Source organism: Rutilus rutilus (genome assembly GCF_951802725.1).
Source record: "Rutilus rutilus genome assembly, chromosome: 11".
In the NCBI taxonomy this organism is placed as follows: domain Eukaryota; kingdom Metazoa; phylum Chordata; class Actinopteri; order Cypriniformes; family Leuciscidae; genus Rutilus; species Rutilus rutilus.
This window is the reverse complement of record NC_140216.1, coordinates 25,744,508-25,758,639: the sequence shown is the minus strand read 5'-3', so window position 1 is coordinate 25,758,639 and position 14,132 is coordinate 25,744,508.

Sequence of the window (14,132 nt, the reverse complement as noted above, 5' to 3'; positions counted from 1 at the left end):
AAGTCTAAAATTAGATATTTTAAAATTAAAAGACTGTTTAAATCAAATCTTTAAAGTTTTATTAAAATCATATCTTCTATTTATCTTCTTAGAAGACTTATGATATAAATGATTTTGCTTAAATTTAACCTAAGGTATTATTTTTACTAAACAGCGTCTGTTCAAAAACTTTAGATTTAAAAAAATGACTAAAATAAAAATAAAAGCAAAAAGTATGCTTGGGCGTCTTGGATCTTAGATCTTAGATCTTTTGTCCATACAACATGTTGTCAAAGTTTGTCACAATGTTGTGATGTTTTTAAGAAATTCGAGGACTCCACATTGCTCTTATTTAGACTAAGTTGTATCATTTGGAAAATCACCACACAATTTGAGAGACACGATATGTGATAAGTAAAGTTGGTCTTGAGCGAATATTTTATTTTACTTTTCTTAATTCAAAGTATAAGTATAAGATCGTATAAGATCATTTTTACTTGTATCTCCCGAACTATCCTTAATCAGTGTGGAAACACACAGGGTGAAACCCTTTTCTGAGAATATACTATCGGTTATCTACTCAAAATATACGTAGAAGTTTAAATCCGGTGTTTAAAATCTGTCTGGTGGCCGCATGAATAGACTTTGGGGAGAGCTATAGCAGAGAGCATGCCCTTTGACCTCCTCGATTTTGGAGACTTTTTTGTTAAAGACCCTACAAGTTAGTCCTCCCAAAATAATTTCTCCCATCTAGCGGTGAAATTCTATTTTGCATTTAAATGAATGCGTGTTTTTCAAATGCGTGTTGCAACTGCGGTAGCCATTATGTGTCAAGAATCTATGACAACATGTCTTCCGATAGCACATCATCGAGTTTAATTGTACATGTTCTACCGTTATGCTGCCTATATAATGATTTACACAACCAAGCTTGTCATTTAGACCATACCTTTGACTTACCCGTCGAGAAGAAAGCAGGCACTTACAGCGTCCCTCTTTCTCCTTCATTAGCTCTTTCCACCTGGGAAAAGCTATCCCGATATTTATTTACATACCGATAAATTAAATTTTAGCTTTTTGGCGACTAGGATTCCTTCTCCTGTGGCTCGGCATAGGTATGATCCTGCATTATAATTTACCGTGCAGTGCAGCCTTTCAAATGTGCCGGAGACAGTATCAACGCCTCCCATATGGTCTAGCGGTTAGGATTCCTGGTTTTCATCCAGGCTGCCCGGGTTCGACTCCCGGTATGGGAAGACAATTTTTTTATATTGCCAACAAAATTCAAGTTATTCAAGTTCATCAATAATCATTTTTAGTTATTTATAGTCTTAGAGGCCTACACGAACTGCAGAAACAAGCAGAAGATATGTAAAAACTCATAAATGCTGTTTCAGTACTGAATCATTTTCACAAATACAATTATATTGAATTCAGAAAATTTCACTATGGAATATTTACTTTATCTATCATAATTTCAATTTAGTATGTCATCATTTAAACTTTTCATCTCATAATTATGACGCATAGTCATAATTTTAATTTCAACTTTTTAAGTCATAATTTCGACTTGTCATAATTTACATTTTTTGTCAATTACGCCTTTTTAATGTAATACTTAAAACGGTTTTAAGTCATAATTTGGTTGTTGACTATAGTAGTGTTGCACCTGCATGCCCACTAACTCGCTTGTGAGAGTCAGAGTGTGTAAAGTAAACTCTCATTAGTGTTAGTAGAGTATTAGTGGACTGGCAGGGTTAGAATAAGTTGAGATATAGTTGAGTTACTTATAGTCAGTAGAATATCTGTTGGGGAGCATCACAATAAAGAGTTAGCAGATATTAAGCACAGTCTATTTTTTCAGATGTTTAAATGACAACATACCATTTTTCAACCGAGCGAATCTGCACATGAGAGGCCTTCAGAAGTCATAACTTCAGGGGAAGGTCAGTTGGCGAAAACACTACACAAGGCCATTAACTTGTTCTTTTTGCTTATTTCTACAAATATCAACCTGATAAATATGGACTGAATACACGATTAAACAAGATAATTTTTAAGAAAAAAAGAAAAAACAGTGTTTTAAAATACAACTAAACCATGATAACAGATGATTTTTTGACAGTCCTACATAAATGCATGTTGATTACTAAGTTTCAGGCATAGTGCAACCACACAATGTTCGAGAAATCGAAAATAAAATAAAATAAAATAAAATATTATGGAAGTCATTGTAAACTGTAATTCTACCATATTTTATTTATTAATATTATGTCGATTTGTTTGTTATTAACTAATACCTTTATCTTTTAACTAACATCCAGCACAAAATTAAAGAGATGTATGAGCTAAGGATGTTCTCTGACCCCAAATAAACAGATAATGGAATGTTCACAATCTACAATATACAGTTAGATATTCTCCTACTTAGTATCTTTGGGTGTATCTTTGGGTGTATTTTTACACACCATAGTGATGCAAAGTTCCACACTCTATGGACTAACTTTAAAACATAATCTTTATACAGGAATCACACGTGTCCATGTAAGATTCAAAAGACCAAATCACTAAGAAAAGAGGGTTGAAAAGAGCCATTTATAATAAATACACAAAAGTTTCCAAATGATGGTTTTATTACTCCAATAGATTTAGTCATCTTGTTCAGATAGCAGACGACACTGTTTCACATTTTGTATGTGTTTTAGGTGAAGACTTTTCTTTGAGAGCCGTCAACATTCAGTGTTTATAGAAATAAATGACAATTAAGAATTTAAGTGATAGTCTTTCTGTTTGAGAATGTTTGATACTTCATTTAGTGCAACTTTCCTTCTATCTACGAATCACACAAAGTGCATGCTGTTTTACACTTAAACTATTACAACAGAATCGCATCTGACTATTGCACTGAGAGAGGCATATTCATCAAAGCTTGAGGCTGTTAAACAAAGTTCCACACTTTGATAAAACCTGCTGATAAAATTGCACAAAAGTAAATTCTAGAGGTCAACTGGGTTAAAAGTAAATGCATCATCATGAGCCATTTAAAACAAACACAGAAAAGCCACTATAGTGATCAGTTTTAGCTTTTGAATGTCTGTAATTGACATTTTACATACTAGTCAATTGCGCTGTTTACATCTTGTTTTTGTACAGTTTGCAAAAAGTACATAGTCTCAGAGTGTGGTCAAACATGTTCATATAGGAATGTATGAAAAACATGAACAAATATTCCATAAATAGAATTAAATGACGCTCCTTCTAGTATGAGAGTGTTTAAGACTAAACAAATCATATTTATTTTAGAACATCTTTATGCTATGTCTACGAAACATCGACATCAAAGATGAGTATTGCTGTTTTTCTGTTACCTATAAAACTATTACACTTCAAACTCGTCTAACTATTACACTTAAAGATGTGCATTTCGCAGCACAGTCATAGATACACAGTTATTTTGTGTGTGTGTCTCACTAAACAACAGTTAAGCTAATGAATTACAGTTGATACGTGGTATTTTTACGTGAAAGGAGGGTTGATTCATTTTTCATTCCGTCCCCACCAATACTTTGAGTTTTAGGCATCTGTCTTTTAGGCCCGATCCAGAAAATAGACGTTGTGTTTTATGTCTTTATAATTGTTCTTCTTTTTATGAAAACATGTGGTAAGCAGTTTTTGGCCTCATCGGCAATGTTTTAACATATCTTAAATTTCAATTGTTAGATAAATCATCTAACTATTATATCTAACAAGCTCAGTCGCATTAGAGTTGGATTCTTGTTTAAATTGAACATTGTTATTGAACCGCATGTTTAAAGCTAGCCTGACGTCGTCATACTCAGATTCTAGTCAGAATGTGAGTCTGATACTGCTCCATTGAGCTTTGATTATGGGGCGTGTTTCAACCGAATCAGGAAGGAAAATGCCTCTGCACTCAATTGGATAGACCTACAACCAATCAGAGCAACGGAGTAAGTTTTCATTCATGTTTCCGATCGACAAATGCCTTGATCGCGGTTCTCTGTTCCTCTTTTAAAATGAATGCGCTGTCGATATCTTCTATAACAGACGCGATGGCGGAATCTACACATGATGTTTCATAAACAAAGTTCGGCAGGAGCACGTTCACATAATCAATCCAATCAACTTGTCATCAAACACCATGTCTACCCTATCAGCATGAGAGGAAACATTTTTTCACTCTGTCAACTCACCTAACATTCCTTGACAGTTTTCAGCATCCCTCCACTCACTCTTGGCCTGTTCTTCCACAGCCAGGAATACGGTGGGAGTACTTTGGGTTCGGGCCGAATACCGAGCCCGGAGCCTCTCCTCGGACAGCACGTCAAATATGCATTTATTCTATCTGACTTATTTGTAAGTGTGAACTCGTGAAATCTCAATTCTCAAGCGGCTGTCGTCTTTGTTGTTAACGAATTCAACCCAAGCGCTCGTTGGTGACGTGGATGATTACGTTGCTCATCTGTCCATCATCGTATAAAGCCCGCCCTGACAATTTGATTGGTCCGAACAATTTTTGTTCGGGCATAATAGCTCCTCAACGGAGCGAGTCCAGACCGAACTTCCCGAACAAAAAAATTTGTGGGCGGGGCTAAATTCGGCTGGCATCCAGGCTAGTTTAAAGCTGCATTATGCAGCTTTGCCGATTTCTTCGCTGTTTTCTCGCTTTTTGCTCGCTTTTTGCTCGCGGGTTTCTCTATAGAGCTCTCCTACAGCTTCGGAATAGATATTTGACAACACTGTCGTCAAAACTCGTTGGCTCGTCCCATCTTCTCCCGCTGGTCATGTGCATTTGTTTTCAAAGAACCACCCGGCGAACGCACGGAGCCATGTCCACTGAGGTATGTATAATACACAGAAGGCTAGCATATAAATGTTTAGATAGTATATGTGTGCAGTGCCGTAAAGCAGTTTGTTACATCGCGAGACCTGATAGCCCGCCGGCCCAAAGTTGCAAGGGTGGTTTTTCGTCTCACAGGCGCTCGAGGGGTGCGAGAAGACCACCATTCAACCCGAAAACAGTCATATAACCATTCCAATGACTCCGAAGCTGTTCGGTTAAGATAAAAAAGTTACTTAGTTCACCTTTAACAGCGCTATTGTTCTCGGCCTCATCAAAGTTCACATAGTTTTCACCGGACCATACCGACTCTGAAACAAGACCAAATATTAGCACATAACATTTTGGACACCTTTGTTTTTATGCATCTTTGATTTTGTCTGCATTTCTTCTGAAACACCCTTTTTTGAAATTGTTTACCAATTTTTAACATCACTAGCGTAACACTTATCGTATTGCCGGGTGTGATTGTAATGTTTTGTATGGTGTTTTCTTACACTTTCCCCCAGATATCTGTTTCCTACAGTTAGCTGTAATGTTAGTGAACTCTAGGTCTTCTCTTTGTTCATATATGACAGTATTCACATGAATTGGCTTGAATTGATAAAATTATGGTTTAAACCATCATCTTCCCGTGAGACATTATAATATTATACCGTCCTAGTTTTTAAATAGCGCTAAAATGTATATTTTAACCCTTTATGCGGCTAAAGAATGCCGTATTTTAACCCTTTATGCGGATATAGAATGCCGCACAAGGTTCTCTGACATATCTTATTGTGTAAAACATCTATGTAGATCTAGCTATGTTTTTAAAAATACCACGAAACAAAGACAAGGGCACATCTTTCTATAAGCGACCCTCAAAATGCATACAACAAAACACATGTATGCGTACAATGATTTATCAGAAAATTACTTTTGTTCGAAGAAAAACTTAAATCAGCTGGTGCTTGATAACTATTGAAGTTATTAAACACCCCTGAATTCGGTAATGATCCGTTTAATGCAATGTGGATGTCACGTTTTAATTTTAACTCAATACATTCGAATGCGCTAAAGGGTTACGCTTTAACCCTAACACATTGTCTCATTCTGATCACTGAAGTCAGAGACCATCCAGACTTACAAACATGTAAGATGATTTTTATTTTTATTCTTTTTAGTAAGATATATTTTATAAGCATTTCATTATATACTTTTTAGTAAGATATATTGTATAAGCATTTCATTATATACTTTTAAAGGATAGAATGTTTTTTCAACCTTAGTTTAATTTATACACTTTTAAAAAGAACAGAATGTTTTATGTAAGATGATTTTTTATTCTTTTATTTATCTAAAACTGAATTAAATGGTTTCAGTATATTTTTAGTAAGATATTATTGTATGTTATTGTATATTATATTATTTGTGTGAAATATACATAATTTTTTATAAATCTCTTTTTCTCACGTTCACTGCGTTCTGGAATGCGAAGGTGAGTTTGAGCGCGATGCCGGGGACGCCTGTGACACACCATATAACCAGACACACACCCACATATAACCCTTCTTCAAAAGATCAAACACCCATCAAAAGCACATGATTTAGGGCTAAAAAGGTTAAAAGTCAAAAGTTTCTGTCAAAACTACATGATCTAGGGCTAGCTAGGTCATAGGTCAAAAGCTTCTGTCATACCACATGATCGATGGGTGAGAGGGTCAAAGGTTAATCCCTGACCCCTAGACCGGAAGTTCAACCTGTCAAAAGGTCAAAGGTCAAAGTCGTAAATCATTTTGACACATGATATAGGATATTAACTACTGCTCTAGAATAAAGTTATTGTCCAGATAAAGTTAGTTTTGATTGATTCACTTCCGTCACAAAAATCATTAGTTATTAACGTAGGGGCCGCTAACACGACACCGTTCTAACAGAAAACCCTTAAGTTTTCTGTTATCCAAGAATTACGTTGTTATCCAGGAATGACAAAACAAATATTTTTTCTTTTTAATCAGGCACTAACTTAACCACCTATGGATAACTACAACTTAGCTATCATCACGCAGGGGTGGGCAAACTACGGCCCGCGGGCCACATACGGCCCGGCCCGTTAGGCTGTTTAATCCGGCCCGTCGAGTATTTAAAAAATTGTCTAAAGATCGCATTCATTTAGCCTTTTTCTTGCAATACTTTGCGTTATATATATATTGCGTTGCATATATTTGACAATCGGAATATCAGATATTTCATGCCATAGCTAACAAATGTAAAAAAGGAAAAATGACATAAAAGCAGATCATCATTCATTCAGCGCTGTTGTGGCTGCGGTGTGTCACGTAACAAGCTAGACGTGTCACCATGGAAACCAAACAGACATTGCATTAGACATCGCATAGACTCGGTGCACGTTAATGTTTTTTTCTTTTTTTGAAAACTCACAGAGAAAAAAATGTTTGGTAACCACTAACCGCTTGCACACATGTTTAGTTTTTCCTTTGATTTGTCTGCTATTTAGTTTTGCTACTCTGGATTTGTGGATGTATCCTCCTTTATCGCCCGGCTTTCGACTAAAGTACGTTACGCTCCCCTGTCTGCCATGTACAGAACCCGGTTTTGTTTATTAAATGTTCTGATCTGCCTTTGCTTTTTATGTTTTATTTTATTATACTTAAAATAAATTTGTATATTCGTTTATTTCGTTTTTTTTCCACAAATGTATGACTTTTGGAAGTGCAAATTGATTGCCATGCAGTTTTAATAAAGTTGAATTAACGTAACCTTCTGTCATTTTTACTCTTCTAAGTGTACACTTAGGTGTTTTGTTTCTAATTTACGGTTAGGCCCATTAAATAATAATAAGGATAAACAATATTTAAAAAGTATAGGCTATAATTATCAAACATCTAATAAAAAATTAACCTCAAAACATAACATGCTAAATGGGGGATATCTAGCATAAAAAAATGTATTGTCAGAATGTCGTCTCTCAGTTGTTGAATTTCGCGCAGACGTTGCCACAACGTAAATGTGTTTGCTCAGCCCGATCTCATGAAAGTGCGAATACGACGAATTGTATTTGTAGTTCTTACTGTGCGTTCACACCGGACGCGAAAATGCGTCAAAATTCGCGCCTGCCGCGTCTAGTTATACGCTTGACCACTTTGTGTGCATTCGCGTGTCAAGAGCGAAATTGACGCGCGTAAAATCAAAAGTTGGAATCGAAATTTACGCGCGTCAGAGGCGAAAGTTTCGAAACCTGTTGGCGGCCATCTTTTTTTAGATGTTTATCGAGCATTAGCATTAGCATTAATCGAGAGAGTCACCGCTCGTATATGCTCTGGAGAGCAGAAACAGCAGCGTAGTGGACATCGTCGCTGTTCTCGGGTCCACCAAACCCTCCGGAGGGTTTCAGGGGTTTCACAATTTGCTCCAGGAGGTAGGTTTGGTGGACCTAACGGTGAGGACGCTGACGAGGAAAGCGTAGGCCGTATAAGCCTCGGCCTCGAGTGGTGGTCGCTGCCTGACGAGCCCGCGCTGTACAGCCCGGCGCGAGGTTCACCCTCGCCCGCACCTAATCTGTGATTTATTTTTGTTTTGATAATAAATGGAGCTGCAGCCTTCAAAAATGAAACCTGTCCTGTGATTTTTTTTTTATACACTAAATTGTGTTTGTTGTCTTTACATTAGATTAATAATGTTTCATATAATCTAGAATAGATATGGAATAAATAGCATTCAATACAAAATGAGTATCTCTCATATATTGAAATCGAGTTTTATGTTTTTATTTGCTTTATTGTGCATTTTTAGTCATATTACAAAATAATTTATTGAGGCCAAACATAAAATAACATTATAAACTGTCACTTCACCACGTGACAGCAGCATGCAAGCAGGCTCCTGATTGGTTAACGCGGCGCGAATTGACGCAGAAGTTCAGATTTTTCAACTCGGGCGGCAGACGCGAATTCGCGTCAAACGCGTGAATGCACAAATAGCACTAATAAAATCATTCGCGCGTAACGCGCTTAACGCGCCAGACGCTCAATTCGCGTCATTCGCGCGAACTTGACGCGCGAATGAGGCGAATTCGCGTCTACCGCGCCGCGCTAAACACCTCATTCGCGCCGCAGGAATTTTTTATGCGCGTAACGCGTCTTTGCATTGACTTAACATTGAAATGACTCGCGCCTGACGCGCTAAACGCGTCCGGTGTGAACGCACCATTATGAAACGCAGTTTTCGCGTGCATATGATACGCACTTAAAGGGATAGTTCGCCCAAAAATTTAAATTCGGTCATCATTTACTCACCCTCAAGTTGTTTCAAACCTGTATGAATTTCTTTTTTCTGTTGAACACAAAAGAATATATTTTGAAAAATGTCAGTAACCAAACAGTTGATGGACCCCATTGACTTCCATAGTATTTTTTTTATATATATATAGGCACGAGAAATAAAATTTGTGGTATAGATACGTACTTTCATGAGATCGTGTTTCATAATCTGCTACTGGGCCGGCCCTCTGTCAAATTTTAAAACCCAGTGTGGCCCTTGAGCCAAAAAGTTTGCCCACCCCTGACTTAAGGTAATCTTTTAGATCAAATAGATAGTTTTTTAATATAAAAACATTATGAATGTTTTATTAGTGTTATCCAAAAGGACACATGATATTGCTACAAAGTGCACCAGTGACTGAAAAGGTCAAAATATCAACATTTTAAGAGACACTTCCTGACCTTTGCACATGTTCTGGTGCTCCTTCAGGGTCTTCTTTTTGATACAATATTATGTCACATGACATACCAAAATGCATTATGGTGTAAAATGATCATTGATGTCTGTTATCCAGGACTGACATTAGAGAAATCACAATTTGGAGACAAAAATCTTTCTGTCATAATTTTTTTAATAAGCTTAGTATTATCACTATATTTGTAGGTATCGTTGAAAACATCAATACAGTTATGCCCAAGTAGATTTTAAATACTTTTATTTATATTTTTTACATTTTTGTCATATTTTTGTATTCAGATTTTAAGCCGGGACAGTTACCCGGAATGACATTTTGGGACTTTTGAGCTCAGTAGTTCCTTAAAGATTAATTATTTATAAAAAATTCTCACATGAGTAATTAAAGAGGGGGAAGTTGAGTCACTTAATGAGGTGCATTTAAAAATGTATACATTTTTAATATTATGAATATGCTTTGGACACCAGAATTGACACGCCACGTCATTGACCCATATATATTTATATTTATATTTAGGGGCCAAGCACCGAAGGTGCGGAGGCACCTATTGTATCTGTTCCGGTTCTTATTATTATTAGGGGCCAAGCACCGAAGGTGCGGAGGCACCTATTGTATCTGTTCCGGTTCTTATTAGGGGCCAAGCACCGAAGGTGCGGAGGCACCTATTGTATCTGTTCCATTTCTTATTAGGGGCCAAGCACAGAATGTGCGTAGGCACCTATTGTATCTGTTGGCGTACCAAAAATAATTCTTCTTCTTCTTCTGCTCTGGGAGTCTATGGCAGCCCATAGAACCGCTTGTGGGAAAGTTATGAAATTTGGCACACTGATAGAGGACAGACTGAACAGTCACCATAGCAAATTTGGAGTCTCCAACTCATTCCCTCTAGCGCCACCAGCTGTCCAAATTTGCACTCATGTTTATGCTAATAACTTTTGAACCACAAGGGCTAGAAACAAAATTCCCATTTCTTCTGATTCCCTAGCTCAAGACGATTCGATTGCACCCTATGACGTCATTTTCCGTCATGGAAATTTGTCCGCCATTTAGAATTTTTCGAAAAATCTACTTTTTCGAACTCCTCCTAGGCCGTTGCTCCGATTTTCACGAAAATTTAACCAGATCATCTACAGACCATGCCGACAAAAAGTTATGGAATTCAAGTTACAATTTTCGAAAAAACCCACAAACAAATTTTACGTAGTGCTTGCGAAAACAGACGTAAGGCTGTATCTCCGCAACGCTTTATTGGATTCAGACCAAACTTGGCACATGTCATCACAAGCATGACCTGAGGCTACATGCTGCGTTTCGGCGCAGCGCCACCTACTGGTCCGGAGGTATGAAAAATGGCTATTTTTGCTTATAACTTCTGAATAGTTTGCCCAAAAATCATCAAATTGGTCTCGTTAGATTCAGGCCAACATGCTGAGTCGACTGATATCCAATTTTACCATATCGGCCATTTTGGCTGTCGGCCATTTAGAATTTTGTGCTAAAATGCTGTATTTTAAGAACGCATGAATGGATTGTTATGAAACATGGTATGGGTCATCAGCACGATGCCCTGAAGGAGCGTGAAAAGTTTAGAAACAGCACCACCTTGTGGTCAAAAGTTATAACAACATTTCCAAAAAGGCTAATAACCTTTGAATAAATCTGCCTATTGAAATGCCACTGGTCTTAATAGATTCCCTGGGTCACGCTGAGAACATAGATACCAAGTTTGCCATATTTGGCCGAACTTCCTGTCCGCCATCTTGATTTTCAGTCAAAACCTACTTTTTCAAACTCCTCCTAGACCGTTTGTCCGATTTTCACCAAAATCGAATCGTATCATCTCCACACTGTACCGACAAAAAGTTATGGAATTCGTGTTGATTCGTCAAACCGTTCTCGAATACCGCACAAACAAATTTTACGTGGTGCTACAGCTACAGATTTAGTGCAATGGCTATCTCCAATTTCGATTTAAGCTAGAAAAAATTTCTGCTATGTCGAATTTTGTCCGAAACCTACTTTTGCGAACTAGTCCTAGGTTTTTCGCCAGATCGGAACCAGACCAGTCTAGGACATTTCTCTGGACTCTCTAGATCAGGGGTTCTCAATCCTAGTCCTCGAGGGCCACTTTCCTGCAGAGTTTAGCTCCAACCCTAATCAAACACACCTGAACCAGCTAATTAAGCTCTTCAGGATTACGAGTGAGCTACAGGCAGGTGAGTTTGATCAAGGTTGGAGCTAAACTCTGCAGGAAAGTGGCCCTCGAGGACTAGGATTGAGAACCCCTGCTCTAGATCAATAATTATCGAAAAAAAGTTGAACTTTTGCATTTGGGTGGCTGTAACAGGGTCATTTAGAAAAGGGGCATGGCAAAATACACTAAAAAGCCTATAAATCCCAAATGAAAACTCAGAACTTCACCAAAATTGATGAGCATATGTGTCAGAACATGGTGAGGAAGCATGCAGAGTTTCATGGAGATCGGACCATAGGTGGCGCTATAACTGGCAAAAAGCCTTCATTCTTATTAGGGGTTCAAGCATGAAATGCTGAAACCCTATTGTAATTGTAAGGATTCGTAAAACGCATCGTGCAGGCCAAACCGTAAGGCCTAGAGACGTGAAACCTGGCCAGATGGTAGGCCTCAATTTGGGGACAACCTATCAGAGTATGACCCCGAATGGCCTATAGGTGGCGCTACAGCAACCAAAAGTTCAAAATTGCTCATAACTCTTAGACCGTTTGTCCCAGGATCAAGTGCCACATATCGTTGGAATCCTTGGCTCAAGGCGGACAGAATGGCTATCTCCGATTTTGATTTAGGCAGGGAAAATGTTCTGCTATGTCGAATTTTGTCCGAAACCTACTTTTGCGAACTAGTCCCTGGTTTTTCGCCCGATCGGAACCAAACCAGTCTAGGACATTTCTCTGGACTCTCTCGATCAATAGTTTTCGAAAAAAAGTAGAATTTTTGCCTTTGGTTGGCTATAACAGGGTCATTTGGAAAATGGGTGGGGCAAAATACAGTCGAAAGCCTATAAATCCTAAACAAAAACTCAGAACATCACGAAAATCGCTGAGCATATGTGTCATGACATGGTGAAAAAGCGTGCCGAGTTTCATGCAGATCGAACTATAGGTGGCGCTATAAATGGTAAAAAGGTTCCCTTATTATTAGGGGCCAAGCACAGAATGTGCGTAGGCACCTATTGTATCTGTTGGCGTACCAAAAATAATTATTCTTCTTCTTCCGCTCTGGGAGTCTATGGCAGCCCATAGAACCGCTTGCGGGAAAGTTATGAAATTTGGCACACTGATAGAGGACAGACTGAACAGTCACCATAGCAAATTTGGAGTCTCCAACTCATTCCCTCTAGCGCCACCAGCTGTCCAAATTTGCACTCATGTTTATGCTAATAACTTTTGAACCACAAGGGCTAGAAACAAAATTACAATTTCTTCTGATTCCCTAGTTCAAGACGATTCGATTGCATGGAATTCAAGTTGATTCGCTTAGCAATTTTCGAAAAAACCCACAAACAAATTTTACGTAGCGCTTGCGAAAACAGACGTAAGGCTGTATCTCCGCAACGCTTTATTGGATTCAGACCAAACTTGGCACATGTCATCACAAGCATGACCTGAGGCTACATGCTGCGTTTCGGCGCAGCGCCACCTACTGGTCCGGCGATATGAAAAATGGCTATTTTTGCTTATAACTTCTGAATAGTTTGCCCAAAAATCATCAAATTGGTCTCGTTAGATTCAGGCCAACATGCTGAGTCGACTGATATCCAATTTTACCATATCGGCCATTTTGGCTGTCGGCCATTTTGTGCTAAAATGCTGTATTTTAAGAACGCATGAATGGATTGTTACGAAACATGGTATGGGTCATCAGCACGATGCCCTGAAGGAGCGTGAGAAGTTTTGAAACAGCGCCACCTTGTGGTCAAAAGTTATAACAACATTTCCAAAAAGGCTAATAACCTTTGAATAAATCTGCCTATTGAAATGCCACTGGTCTTAATAGATTCCCTGGGTCACGCTGAGAACATAGATACCAAGTTTGCCATATTTGGCCGAACTTCCTGTCCGCCATCTTGATTTTCAGTCAAAACCTACTTTTTCGAACTCCTCCTAGACCGTTTGTCCGATTTTCACCAAAATCGAATCGTATCATCTCCACACTGTACCGACAAAAAGTTATGGAATTCGTGTTGATTCGTCAAACCGTTCTGGAATACCGCACAAACAAATTTTACGTTGTGCTACAGCTACAGATTTAGTGCAATAGTACTAAATCGCCCATAACTCCTAGACCGTTTGTCCTAGACTCAAGTGTCTTACACCACTGTGATCCCTGGCTCAAGGCGGACAAAATGGATATATCCAATTTCGATTTATTAGTTTATTAGTTAGCGATCTGTCTAACAGTACTGTTTAATATCTTATTAGATAGAACTGATATAGAAAGTAGACAGTATATGAAAAAAGGTTATTAGCCTATGCCGTGTGGTTGATGTCCAGTGTTGCTAGCTGGGCAGATAAACATAA